Raw genomic sequence first — 14,004 nt, 5'->3', positions numbered from 1 at the left:
CTCATTAGAAACAAAGGTACCATTTGAATAGAACATTTCAAAAGAAGATCTCCTTATCTTCTCTTCTGGACCACACTGGGAAGGATATGTAGAGACCTGCCACTTCTTTGGCCAAGAACATTATAAGCAGACTTAAGCAGTTTTCAAAGGCCCTCTTGGGGGTTAAAGTCTGTACATGTGCGACTGCCATTCACACATCCTGAAGTGAAATGGAACACGAAGGTGCATTATACGCTGCTCTAGAGCTTTTCTCAGACTAGGCGAGTATATGTCAGCTTCTGACTGCTGGATGTTAATTGTACTGTGTAATGATACGTATGAGTTTTATAAATACCAAATCATTCCGTTTTACTAATGTGATTCTGAAGTACCATCAGAATATTAGATAGTCACTGCATATGGAATACATAACAGGCTGAGACCGCTGGCCTCATGAGGCTTCCAGATGCTCCAAATAGTTGACTTGAGCTGCTCGGACCGTTAGGTGCTATAATAATCTTTACTCAGCTGGCAGTCACATCTTATTCCTGATATATAAGGTAAAACAGTATGTAAAACATCAGTGCAAAATTCAGAAGAGTTTGTCTGTCCTTGTAATTGGAACACTGTTTTCTTTTTTTTTTTTTTAAAAAAAAAAAAAATGCGCTTCCATGTCTATTTGGTCTATCTTCAAGTGGTTAACCAAAAGGGAAACAGTGTAAGTCACTTTACACCTGAAATAAAAGACTTATTTTAGAGACTCGGCAGAATTCCTGAATTCATTCCTGAGCATAAGCATGCAGTTCTGCTGCCATGGTGAGTCAGTATCTGGGAGTGCTTTTTAACTATTAGTAAAGATCAGGTTCTCCTTTTATATGGGTATACACAGCTACCACTATTTGTGGCAGCAGTTCTGTCCTGAAGACTGTAACTCATTGATACTTTTTAGAGCCATCTTGGGTTCTCAATCCATGTATTCAACAGCAAAACTTGACAGGATACAAGCAGCAACCATTTGTGCTAATTTAACTTGTCAGGCTTACTGGTCCTGTAATGCTGGAGTACTCACAGGCTGTTTGTTTAATGTCAATTTTAGGTATAGCAGTATTTTTGTCAGAAAGCAGAGCTAAGCACAGGAAGGATATTCTAGTGTTTAGGATGGCAGCCTGGATTTGGGCAGTGTGGATTTAACTCTTTCGTCCAGAACCTGGTTTAGATAACTGTGAGGATTTCACTTTGTTAGTGCATCAATCCCCTGTCTGTCGAACGAGGATGGTATTTCCCTGAGGCGAATTCTGTGGGACTCAGACACTGTGGGAATGCTGGCCATATGAGTACCACAGGGCGTAAAAAAAGACAGTGTAGAGTATAAATATGTAGTTGCTTTTGGAAAGTTACCGTCTAAAGCAAAGCATACAGTCTGCAACAGACTCTTAGATAACTTCACTTTTGTTAGAGAGTCATTTTAATTAAAGTTTAGAACTTTCTGCTTCTTTCTGTCCATTTTTCTTCTACTTCTTTAGTTGTTGTGCCAAGGTATCCATGTGTGTTTCTTCCACTGTCATCTGGCTCATTCCCAGCAGATGCACACAATCTGTTTTGCTGTCACTGACAGGGCTCAGTTTATGGAAAGAATGTGACAGAACATGCTGCTGTAGTCACTTGCACAGGATTCTCTTTTCTAAAAAGTAGCTGAGAATAAATTCGCTCTTTTTATTTTTTCAATATATTCTTCAGTCATAGAGGTTTATCCATGCTACTGGGCATCAGGTTACATAGGGTACTTGTTTAATATCTTAGCTTTCTTTTTATTTCTTAGTCTGTAAAATACGGATTTGCCAGTAATGTATATAGGAAATCATCACAATACGTTGACAGACCTCAGTTTCAAGTGGTGGCCGTTATCCTGGCCATTCTGGAATAAATGTAATATTCTCACCTCTTATTTAGAAAATATTATGATATTTCTTTTAGATTTTATACTCTAATGCTGATCATCCAAAATTGTGGGGTCTTCAGCATCCTGCGCATATATGAAGTATTCATAAGGACGTTGTGTAAGGGGGCTGCTTTCCTTCCAGTGCAAACAGCTCGTCCAGTAAGAGGCTGAGTAGATAGGAATAGCAAAGTGGAATTTGACTATCTGGGACTTTGTTGCCTGCAGAATAAAAACCTTTAAACACAGTTAACGTTGCCAAATACTCTTGTGTTGTGGTAACAGCTCCAGGTCCTAAGAGAGATTAGGGTCTGTAGTGCATGGTGCTGTGCAAATACACGTGGGCAGCCTTTGTCTTGAGGCATTGACAGTATGGACAAACCAGCTAAACAAAGAAGGTAGAAGGAAAAGAAATGCGGATAGTTTTACTATTAAGAACGCCTTGCAGTTCTTCTCAGTGTTCAGCACGAAGAGATGGCATGTTAATTAATTGTTATGGGAAGTGTCTTAACCAGCATAATACTGTTTATGAGGTGATGGGGTGTTCCCATTATGTCTTTGCAAGAGGAAAATTAATCAACAATTCAAATTTGGGATACATAACTTTGACTTATTGCTTTGCTGCTTTCTGCCTCTGTCTCAGTGAGGGCAGGGATGACAATAGCAAATTCCATGCTAGACTACTAAGGTTACAGCCTAAGCTGTTAAAAAACTGTTAACATTAAATATGTATGGGCACACTAGATGTTTATTAAAGGATAGAATTTGTTTTACAAGCTGATGTTGCCTGTAATCCTATTATTTTCATCCTTAATGATCTAACTTCTGTCTTTGAGTTGTGCTTTGTTCAAAGGGGTTGATGTCTCTGGGTTCTTGTTTACCTGTAGCTAAAAAAAAAAAACCAAACTGTCAACAGTGGCAATCTCCATTAATTCCCCAAAAACTAATGTAATGAGCTTAGTGACTTGGCTGCATTTGAAATAGCTGCATATTTACATTAACATAAATTAAATATATTTAAAGAAATTTTATCTGTATTTTTTAGGACGTAGTTTTAAACACTATTTCATTTTTAGGAGTGCCTTTATATATTTAAAACTCTGAATTCATATTTTTGAGCCTCACGTAATTGCAGATTTTATGTTATTGATAGGGTACATATGTTAAAAAGGCTATCTAGAAATATGCTACAGTGGTAGACTGCCATGTTAGCTAGGCTTGTGGTTTTTCTGTAAAATCACTTCCTATGATCATGTACATATATTTATACATATGTACATATATATATATCTGTGTGCTTTATATACAAATATATATGGTTTTCAAACTATGCATGCGTGCCTCTGGGTATGCCTTACGCTGTAAATAAAACTGTCAAAATGTCTCTTCACAGTTAGACCTCATAAAAATAATCAGTCCATAAACACGTGGTGCTCTTTATTCACATATATGCAGTTACTATTAAAAATGAAAGTCTTTCTGCTGTTGTTCTAGATTTACAGTCCTTCTATATTATAAGTTAGAAATATAGTATTTTTTAGTGGTTTTTTGTATGTAGTTTTGTATTTGTATGTGTATGCGGGAATGGGAAAGATACATATAAGCATCCCAAACATAACTTTTTCTTGGTTTTGTAGACAGGTTGGATTAGAAGATGACTGTAACCCCTAGTTCCATTACTATATTTTTAATATTATTTTTTGTTAGAGGCTAGATCTTTCTAGGGCTTCTGCAAATAATCCTGACTTTTAAAATTAGTCCCAAAATTATTTCTGGATGCGAATCATTAATATGTATATTTCTAAGAGACAAATATTTTCAGTATATCAGTTGTCACACATAATGTAAAAAGAAGAATAAGAATAAACAGGGTCCTCAAATGATTTATTTTGCTAGGTCTCAGCATAACTGCTAGGCTCAGTTCAACCCTAGAAATAGTTCCACTTAGCTATTACGCTTTTTAGACCAAGATTACAACGGGACCAGCACACCCATTATTAAGGCAGGCGGAGAGAAGTGAATGGGATAATTTAATACATTTATAAAAGGGTAGATTTTGTATCCTGATCTATCTCACGAGAATTGATACTTCTACAAAGTGTCAGGAAAGAGGCCAAAGACCAAAAAAAAAGGACTATGGAATGTAACACTCTTTCATTATGTCAACCTGTATTTATCTTAATTTTTTTAATTACTTTTTTCTTTTAGAATTAAGCATATTAATTACACTTTCTTTGTTAAAAAACAGCCTACAAACTGAACTGCAGTTCAGCATAGCAATATATTTCTTTTAGATCCAAATGCTAAGCACAAGAATCTCAAATCCTTTTGCCTGGTAGTTCGTGAGCCTACTTGGAACTTGACATGGTAAATAAGATGCAATTTATACACATCCAGATTGGACAAGTCAGATGATAAATTCCAAAGCTGAAGACTTATTCTATAGAACTCTATTCTGTAAGTGTACCAGTTCCAGACATCACTGCTGATCTTAGCTGTAGGTGTATCGCAAGTGAGAAGATGTAAAGTCAAGATTGGATTTTTTTCTCATTTTATATAGAGCTGATAACCTCCATCTTAAAAAAAAAAAAATCCATAAGGAAAACTGATCAAGTGATTAGCAGAAAAACAATAGGCTGGAAGCTGCTTTTCCAGAGATGCTGCTGTTTTTAGTTTATATAGAGTAGGGCACTTCGCTTTATATTCCCCTTACTTCCATCTCTGTTGAATAGGGACTAGCTTTTTCAGCCTCCTCGTAGTGTTTCAGGAATAAATATTGATAGTTACTTAAGTGACAGTATGAAAATATCTGTTTATATATACAGAACAGGTATATATGTGTATTTATAGAGAACAGGTCAGTAAGTCCTGTATATGTTTGCATTTTATGCTTTCTAACACTGTTAAAAGTAACTTAAAAAACTGGAAAATACCGTGAAAGGGGTTAGCTTGATGTATGATAATACACTGGAAAATTAAGGTGAAATCAATACTAAAAAAAATTACATTTTCTTGCTGTTCACAAGGTGGAACAGCACAGGCTTTTTTTCACTTAAAAATACTTCACAGTGCCTTGCCAATAGCCTGTTTCTGATGGGGAGATCACCCGCCGTAGTGGTATGAAGCAGATTTTTTCCCTCTATCAGCCTGGATGTGGACCTTTCATGAGCAGAGACAACCTATTTTTGAGATGTGAGCTGGCTCCAAAAATGTGTTATTCATGGAGCAGGGCTCATCACCAGTAATGATAGCTTGCATTTCTTGAGCTAGTACTGCCCCTAGTGAAAGCACAGTTTATTTGGGGAACTTTTGCTTTTTAAAAATACTCTTATCCTTTTTTATCTGTTTGCCCCAGGATGCGGGACCAACATATTACGCAAGAAGAAATTATACTTCTCCACAATCTAGGAGAGAAGGGGACTGCCTGGTTGGAGTCACAGTTGACCACTGACTCTTAAACAGCGCACAGATTTGACTGTGGTACGCAGTCATGCTCCACCTGCATAAATCTCATAAGTTGAGTGCATTTATACGGTGCAGGAGATACCTTACAAATTATTCATTTTGAATCCAATCACTATATTCAACAAACAAAAATGTCAGTAATCAATTGTCTGGTCAATTCTGTTATGGCTTTCCATTTCTGTTGCAATTTGTCCTTGGCAAAAATACAAATAGTGCTTTAATTATGAATTTATTATTTTGAAGACAAAATATTGTATTTTTGAATGTGTTTTTAATAGTATTCAGAAAAATTAACCATGTTAACAGCTGAGGAGGAAGCTGCCTTTTCGTAGTAGCAATTCTAAGTTATCTTGAAAAGAGCTCAACTGACAAAGCTATCTAATACCATATTAACATTTTTTTTAATTGGCAGTGTTATTAAGCTTTCAAATACACTATCGCAATAACTGTTCCAATTTTTTATTTCTGTTAGCTGGAAAAAGTGAAAATAAGAACAGACAGATAGCTTTGTTGTTTCCAAAGTCTTATAATTCTGTTTTAGTTTGTTTGAAAACTCAACTGTTAAAATATGAAATGTAAGCAGCTGAAAATATAATGTGCATTATAGCTCTCTGGTTGTGCAGATTCCTACCATATAGAAAACATCCATTTTACGGAATAAAATGAAAGCTCTCTCTTCGGTATATTAGAAGTAGCAATATAAATTGCAATCTGTCATATGAATCTACTTTCTTTATATTTCTATGACAAGGCATTGGCAGGAGATAGAACTTGAATTCTGAAAAAAAAAAAAATAAGCAAAAGAAAGCTCTTACTCAAATGGTCAGTTAAATAATTTGCATCCCAATTAAAGTCCTGCTCAGACCAAGCCCATTGGGCAACTCAAGCCCTGAAGGATCTTGCCGTTATGTTGAACAAGAAGAGCCAGGGTATTTCTGGAGCTGAGAAGAGAAACATTTTATTACAAGAAGGTAAAGCAAATGTTTAAGAAACCTTTCAGCTTATCTCTTGGCAACAAGTTCACCTTAAAATCTTCAATGTTTGCCCAATTTTTATGGCGTATATCCATATAGGGCATACAAGGTAAAGAGTTTTTCTTCTCTTGTGCGTAGAGCAGACTTCCTATGAACAGAAGCTGGCTCGTGGACAGAAAGATTATATAGTTATATTTCTAAAAAAAAAATGCAAAGCAGCAAGCTGATATTTCAGTCTGTATCATCAAAAAGATTTTGTCCACTCCTGCGTTCCATCAGAAGTGCTGCACTCGGTAGCTTCTCAGTAAATCAGGAAACCAGCTACGTGGGTAGCTATTTCAGCATTGCATTAAGCTAATGTTTTCCGTCCCTAAATACCCACTGTTACATAATACCACTGAAAAATCTTTCAGAAAGCTGAAAAATACTCAAATTGTTTTAAAAAAAAAAAAAAAAACAACTTATCCAAGAAATCCCTTCCTTCAGGCAGTAAGGCCTGGTGACAGTGGAAGGTCTTTATCTGAGTGTCTAGAGTTTGCCGAGTTTTGGTTTCTTCGCCTACCTTGTTTTATAGAAAAATATGTAAGCAGATTTGTACAGTTTCTATTCTGAATTGCTGGAGTGCGGGAAGACAGACATTCTGTGAAAGCCATTTCTGCTCCTCAACTGGACTGGTGGTCCAGGCAGTTGCACTGTCATCAAGAAAACTTGTGTTACTGCCTCCTTCAGCTTCTCTCCCCTTTTCCTGAAGTCTTGTTAGCTCAAGAGAAACTCTATTCCACATCAGAATAGTCACCAAACGTGTTCAATTTCCTGACATCCTAAAGTGCCAAATTTTCACAATGAAGCAGAGACCATTACAGAAAATGTTCCCATACAAAAACTTCAGAACAGAAAGTTTCTTCCTGTTTGTATGAAGCCAAGATAAAGATGCATGTTACGAAACGGTAATTTTCTAGCTTTTATTTACAAAGCTACTCTGGATGAGGTTGTGGGGATGCAGTAATCTGGGTGAATTGTGTCGTTTTGTTAAAGACCAAATCTTTAGCAGAGGACTTGAATACTTTTCTGAACTGCTTCTCTAGACCAGCTCAAAAAAAAAGCCCATTTGAAAATTCCTCCTTTTGCTGTAAAACTTCACAAGTTACTGTAAGTCAGAAGTGAAAAGCGGAGAGGGAAAACTTTATTTTATTATATACGTTATTTTATAATCAGTATACTATTTTCAGAAGCTTCTGAAAAAAATAACACTTGTCATTTGAGAGCTGCAGCTGTTAGTCTGTTGAGACATAAAGGGGATGGGGCATATATTGAATTATTCATGAAGGCTACTGCTACACTTGACAGAAGTTCATCAGCTAATTCCTCCACTCCATTCTGAACTTTCAAACTCAGTCAGGCTGTAGGGGTACAAGCTGTTACTTTTAATAATCATGCTACTAGAAGTTTCCTGTACCGTATACATTGGCATAAGCTTTCTCTTTTAAGAAAGTTATCGTTCATTTGGTGCTTAAGTGCTTAATTTTGAATACTTTAATTCACAGATAATGTGAATAATTTGACATACTTTCAAGATGTAACTATTATATAGATGTATTAGAAAATGTATGTAATGATGCTTTATTAATTATCTTAATTCAATTTGATGAACCAAAACCCCCCGACATTTAAATTGTCTATATAGTTAATATTTTCATTATTTAAGCACACAAGGAGGTTTTGTGTGCTATCACTTACAATACAGTTTTCGGTTTATAGGCCAACTCAACATGCACAAATGCAAGGAAATCTTAGTTTGCGCAAGGGTGGGGAAATCAAGTACTTCATATACCAAATGCTAAGCCTCGTGCCTGCGCTAGCCGACTATTTTGTTGTGCAGAATATCAGATTAACGGTAAAAATATTTGACGATTCTTCAGAGCAGTGCTGAAGTTCAAGCTTAGTTTGGCAGACTAAGCCTGAATCATTTCACAAAGTGTGTGTGCTGGCGGTGGGTACTGTAGGAATGCTGAATATCAAAGACGTCGCCCCGGTTTGAGCGATAAGGAGCTGTGTGCCTCTCACTCCAGGGATTCCACAAGTGTAGCTCTGTTTTCACACAGGCGGGATTGCCAGCTACCTCTGCCTCAGCCGCAGCGAAAGCACAAATCTTATTTGTGTATTTTTTATCTTTAGGAGACTGCTCTCTCTTTTTACAGACTGATTTGGGGGATTTGAGTGCAGTACGAAATTGCAGTAAAAATTTTGATGCGCCTCTCCTCTGTGGAGATTTCTGCAGCGAATGAGATTGAAAAATGTCTTTTTAGTGGTGTGCTTGATGCAGACAGTGCCCTTATTTATCCTGTGGTGACCTCATAGCAGCAGCACATGCCCTCTTGATGGAGAGGATTATTGTAATTCCCTCCTAGAAAGGCTTCCAGCAGCTCAGCTCTGTCACTTGCAGCCTGTTCAGAATGCGGTGACACACTCCCGTCCCTGTCTTGAGCAAATTTGATCATCCCTCTTGTACCTTAACTCATTTACTTTGTCTGCTATGAAGTAGCTGCTTGATTTTTAAAGTTTGCTCTCTTAGTTTTGAAATCCTTAATGGTTTAGATCCTGGCTATTTTCAAGAACTCCTCCACAAATATCATCTTGACAGATGTCACCACCCCCATAGCACATTTTAGGAATCTCAGCATCACATCTTAGGTTGGCAAGTTATGTCCTTTGCTGTGATAGGCCTTCAGTTAAGGAACTCCCCCAGGAAATCTGTCTTGAATCATATATACTTATCAGAAAACATGAAAATTAAATTTAAATTTTCGGCTACTTATTTTTTTCTTCCCTATTATTTTTCAGCGTAATTCCTATTAAGACCATATTTATTATGGTTGCTGTCAGTAATTCTTGTTGGAGTGGTTGTTTCAAATTTTCTTGTTTACTTATTTGTAGAGTAACCTAAGCATGTTAGTGGTGTAGTTATTGATAGTGACTTCTTAATGATGAGTTTCCTGTTGCATGTCCGTGATAACATACACAGTATGTCGATATAATTGCTTACTGTGTGGGACACATGGGCCATTATTACATTTAATATAAAACCAAACTTGTGTTCGAATCTTTATTCCTCTTCCCTACAAGGAATTATTCCTTTCTTGTTCCCATTGTGCGGTCTGTACAGGTTTCAGCTGTACAAAGCTTCAGATGGAGAGGAATCCTCTTCTTTCTTTGCTCGTCTGTTTGTCTTGCTACTTCTGTTACAGTCCCTGTGATTATGGTGAGATGTCTACAGCTATGTTTATATAGAACCATAAAAAGGTTGCACGATTTTCTCCATTGATGATAATGTAAGCCTGTGTCTGAAGAAGCTTAAAACAGATGCCAAATGTTGATGGCTCTAGCGAGGTCAGATGGATCCTACACTTGTGGGCATTCGTAAAGTACTTTGTGCAATACATACGGCTGTTTTCTTGACGTCTGCCTTTTCAGTCTAATAATTAATTGTGGTTTTCACACCTGAATTCCCTTCTGGAATCATCTGGGACACTTTTTGCCAAATTGCTCTAGTGTTCCGTGCACTGATAGTACCACTACAGTGCCTGCATTTAGATGCATGCCCCTTGGACCCACCAAAGGTTTATGAACGGCACCAAGGATTTGCTTTTGCATCTCTAACGTGCTTATTGATTTCAGATTCTCATTGGGATACAGTAACAACATCTGCGATTTCATTCATATTAACCGTTACATATGTACTTAATTTTAGGTACATGAACAGTTCTGCAGCCTTCAGTGAACTATTCAAGTGTTTTAAATTAGGCGTATACATTCATGCTTGTGGGTTTGGCGCTACAAGCCGTAGTACTGCAAAGACTTACACATTTGTTCAAGTTTACTATTTTTGGACGTTTTACCGATGTCACAATTATTTTTGTCAAGTAAAATGCCCCCTCATTGAGCCTTCACTGGATTGGTTGGTGTGATGATGTGCTTATAAATTATTCTAAATCCTTTGAATTTTAAAGTGTGTTCCGTGTATGCAAGTTACTTAAATAGTCTGATTAAAATGATCAGAATTCAGAACATTTTCTAGACTGTATGTATTACTACAAAGTACAAAGTCAAAGCTAGTCTTAATGGGAAAAAAAAAAAAAGGTTGCTGTTTGGGTTTTTTTCCTTAAATAAAATTTTACAAATTAGTTATTTCCGGAAAAAAATACGGAAATAGAGGAAGTTGACATGCATACCTGAAGTTAACCTCATTATATTTAGAACTTTCTAAATTTAACTTCAGTGCAAACTATTTGTTCTGCTAGGTCAGCTAAACACATGATTTTTTAACATGTTTTTTTATCTTGTTATTTTTAGTAGTCTTCTGATGGATTACAGTAAGTGAGAATACCAAGGAACTTTTTAGCCCAAATAATTATTGAAACGATCCAGAAGTATTGCGTGTTTTTAAGCTGGGAATATACAAATCCTCATTATGGGATAGTCTTTAAGGTAACTTACTGTTAATCATTAGGCCTTGAACCACAATCCCAGCAGAATGTGATGTTTTTAATAGCGCTGCTTCTTAGGAGCAAATTTTATTGTGGCATCATGGAATACCATGCATTCTTCTGCTTTATGATTTATTCTCCCTAGATACAAAACTGTAAAAGAGATGTGTTAATCTATTTTTATTCAAAGTACAGAAATAGCTCCCTTACAGTTCAGGGATTGAATAACCAATATGAACATACTACTCGTTCTTAGTTATGCTATACCTGGTGCTCACAGCAAGAATATTGATGGATTACAGGTACGGATATGCGGTATGTTTCACAGGTCATTCTTCTGTTTCAGTCTGTTTTTCCAAAACACTGTTGTAAATCAAAAGCATCACTTTGCTACATTAAGTAACAGATAATGTGCTTCAATACTGGTTGCAAATATGTACTAGAAAAATAGAGTGAGCTGACTCAGAATTATCCTTAAAGAATGATAATATTTTATATGCTTTTTCCCTCTTGATTGGATACTTAGGACACTGTTCTTCAGGGATTTGTGCCCTACATATGTCTGGATTTATACAACTGAAAAAGAAGTGTGTCAGAATGCAATGTGTATCTCTAAATTGAGGGAAACTGTTATTCAGGTACCTGTTTCTCAGCACACAATTAGAAATCGTTAGAGAGCGCAGAAAGGAGAACCAAGGCAGCTCAGCCTGCTCGCCTGGCACTCACCGGCCCATGGCTGATAACCCAGGCTGACCCTGACCTTGGCAGCCTTGCACAAGTCATCTTTCCGCAAGGATGAACTGTTCTTGGACAATTTCTCTAATATATTAGACACACAAAAAAAAGCTTTCCCTTTAACAACGGAATGCGTATTTTCTTTTCCTTTCTTATCTCAAACAAATGTATTTAAACAAAGTGTAGTTAAACAGGACCTTCAATTCTCTGTTTCTCGTTTGATCTCCGTCCTTTTTGTAGTACCCTGGGAATTGATGGAGTGCAGAATTGAAGGCTACTTCTGGTGTTTTTTTCTAATTACTAATTTTGACAAGTTCAGATGGTGTTGTTTAGTGACCTAACGCTGGAATATTACATGAGAATGAACAAGGTGACAGCCGGAACATAGTTTTAGTCGATTGACATAAGAAAAACTAAAATTATGAACTTTCCCCCATCATCAAAGGAGATGCAGTACTGCAAACAGACAAGGTAGAGGTAAAAGGAATGATGCCATGGGCATTACTGTGAGTTCAGATACTGAGATGGAGAACACTAGGTAAGTGAACAATCAAAACTCTTCTGTTACCTAAATTTCTGTGTATTTGCTTCTAATGGAAGTTTCACCTCTTCACGATACTGGATAGAATATGCATTTACACTGCAGTTACCCTTAAAAATATATGCAAAAGTTGGAACATTATTACACATTTTCAAAGTATTTTCCTCTTGTCTTTCCATTTTATCTAACTAATGCATTTATCTTTTATGGATGGCAAAAGGGAAATAAGGCACGTGTACAGATGCAAAAAGTCAGAACAGAGACTTCAGGCTATAATACAGTCAAGAGAACCTGCTTCATAATTTCAGATCGAATCACTGAGAAACAGCAAGAGCAAAATGTTATACTACAGTATTACCAAATTTTCCATTATAGGGAAAAATTCCTAAAATGAAAAGTAGGAATTTTTTCATTATTGTCTAGCTGGCAGAAGAGAGGAAGAACGTTGACCTAAATTACTTACCGTACCTGATCATTATTCTGTGAACAGGGAAGAATTAAAAGGAGTCACAGCACAGGTGCGGGGCATTGCTGAGATGAGCCACCATTTCCACGTAATGCACATATTTACCCTTCACACTTCTTGGTTTCATAACGTGCATCCTACCACGCAGATAACAAAGCCCACAGCCACGACAGTGGGCCCGTATTCTGCAGTAAAACGTAAAAAGTCATGCAGTTAGTAAAAAACAATGTGACTGTTTTTGTTAATATTAATTCTGTAGTTTAAAAAGTCTTCAAGTTTATAATGCTTATCAGTCTCAGAATAGATATTGATTAAAATATGTGTAATTACTTGGTAATGATCTTCATGTACTGGGTATATTGTATCATATTTTTCACAAGGTGGTTTTCTTTCAGTGACACTAGGCCCAAATTATACCCTGTTTACACCTAATTTTAGGTCTTACTATATTCCACAATTATTTTCACCCTGTCGAGTGGAAAACCCCATGCATTTCCATTTAAATGTGGCCAAAATTTACAGGAAAAAAAAACTCTATAAAACTATAAGTAAATGTATCACTGTATTCCTCCATGCAGATTTAATCGCAAACTGGAATCTAAAATGTCCTTCCTAAATTTAATGATAAATGATTTTATATGAGTGAATATTGCAGTCTGTACCTTGGAAAATGAAAGATTAATTTGTTTAATTACAGGCTATAATTTCAGGCTTAAGAGGTATCTTACTGCCAGTAGCAGACATTAAACAATTCACTCCAAGTCAGTGTTGGCAAAAGTGGACTGAGACTCAGCCTTGGAAAGAGGATTTGACCTTGGAACTTCTGCAAACAGAAGGCTAAGAAATTCAGGCTTGCGGTGCAGCACCACCTTTATCTTGTTTAACTAATTTTTTAAAAGGATGCATTTGAAAGACAGTTGAATTCGATCAGCCAGAGAAAAGCAATGCACTCAAGTACAGTCTGCTTTAAAATTTGAAAGTTTTTGTCTTTTTTTTTTATATGGTTAAATAGCAACTAAATTGGTGCATATACTTTTTTTTTCCCCCCACAGATTAGTCTCAACTAATCTCAACGTCCGTACCTATTGAAAGTTACTATTTCTGCCTGGTGTGTCAGTCCCAGAACTGACGAGTAACACTTCTAACCTGTGGCATCTTTTAGGTCCTTCTACCCTTTCAGTCCAATTCCAGGCAGAATTTTACCACATCCAAAGCTGCTGGTGTCGTCTGCTTTTCGTGGCAGACATTTAAGCAGCAAGTGTCTGACATCTTGTCAGATTTGTTCAGAGTTGTTTCGTACATTGCAGAGCCTGCCTTCTAAATCCTGACTTCAGGCTAAAGCATTGCCTATCCAGAATTTAAGGAAGTGTTTAGAGTTACTAATGGCTAGCGTTCTATCTTATCTAAATTTAGTTTCTGATGTT

General features: G+C 36.6%; 1 protein-coding gene across 8 annotated transcripts in view; it reads left to right on the top strand.

Annotated features, from left to right (window-relative positions):
- The window catches only part of MEF2C (myocyte enhancer factor 2C), a 138,436-nt gene that overhangs the window by 26,199 nt on the left and 98,233 nt on the right, over positions 1–14,004 (top strand). The window contains exon 1 of one of the 8 annotated variants that reach the window (XM_086770839.1): positions 100–260. The exons of the other annotated variants lie outside the window; for them this stretch is intronic. The gene's annotated coding sequence lies outside the window, so the exon portion shown is untranslated. Of the gene's footprint in view, positions 1–99; positions 261–14,004 lie in introns of those variants that run through there. 8 annotated transcript variants of the gene reach the window in all.

This window comes from Chlamydotis macqueenii, chromosome Z, assembly GCF_036417535.1.
Source record: "Chlamydotis macqueenii isolate bChlMac1 chromosome Z, bChlMac1.mat, whole genome shotgun sequence".
Classification (NCBI taxonomy): domain Eukaryota; kingdom Metazoa; phylum Chordata; class Aves; order Otidiformes; family Otididae; genus Chlamydotis; species Chlamydotis macqueenii.
Note: the sequence above shows the minus strand (reverse complement) of the source record. Positions and strands in the feature narration are given on the sequence as shown.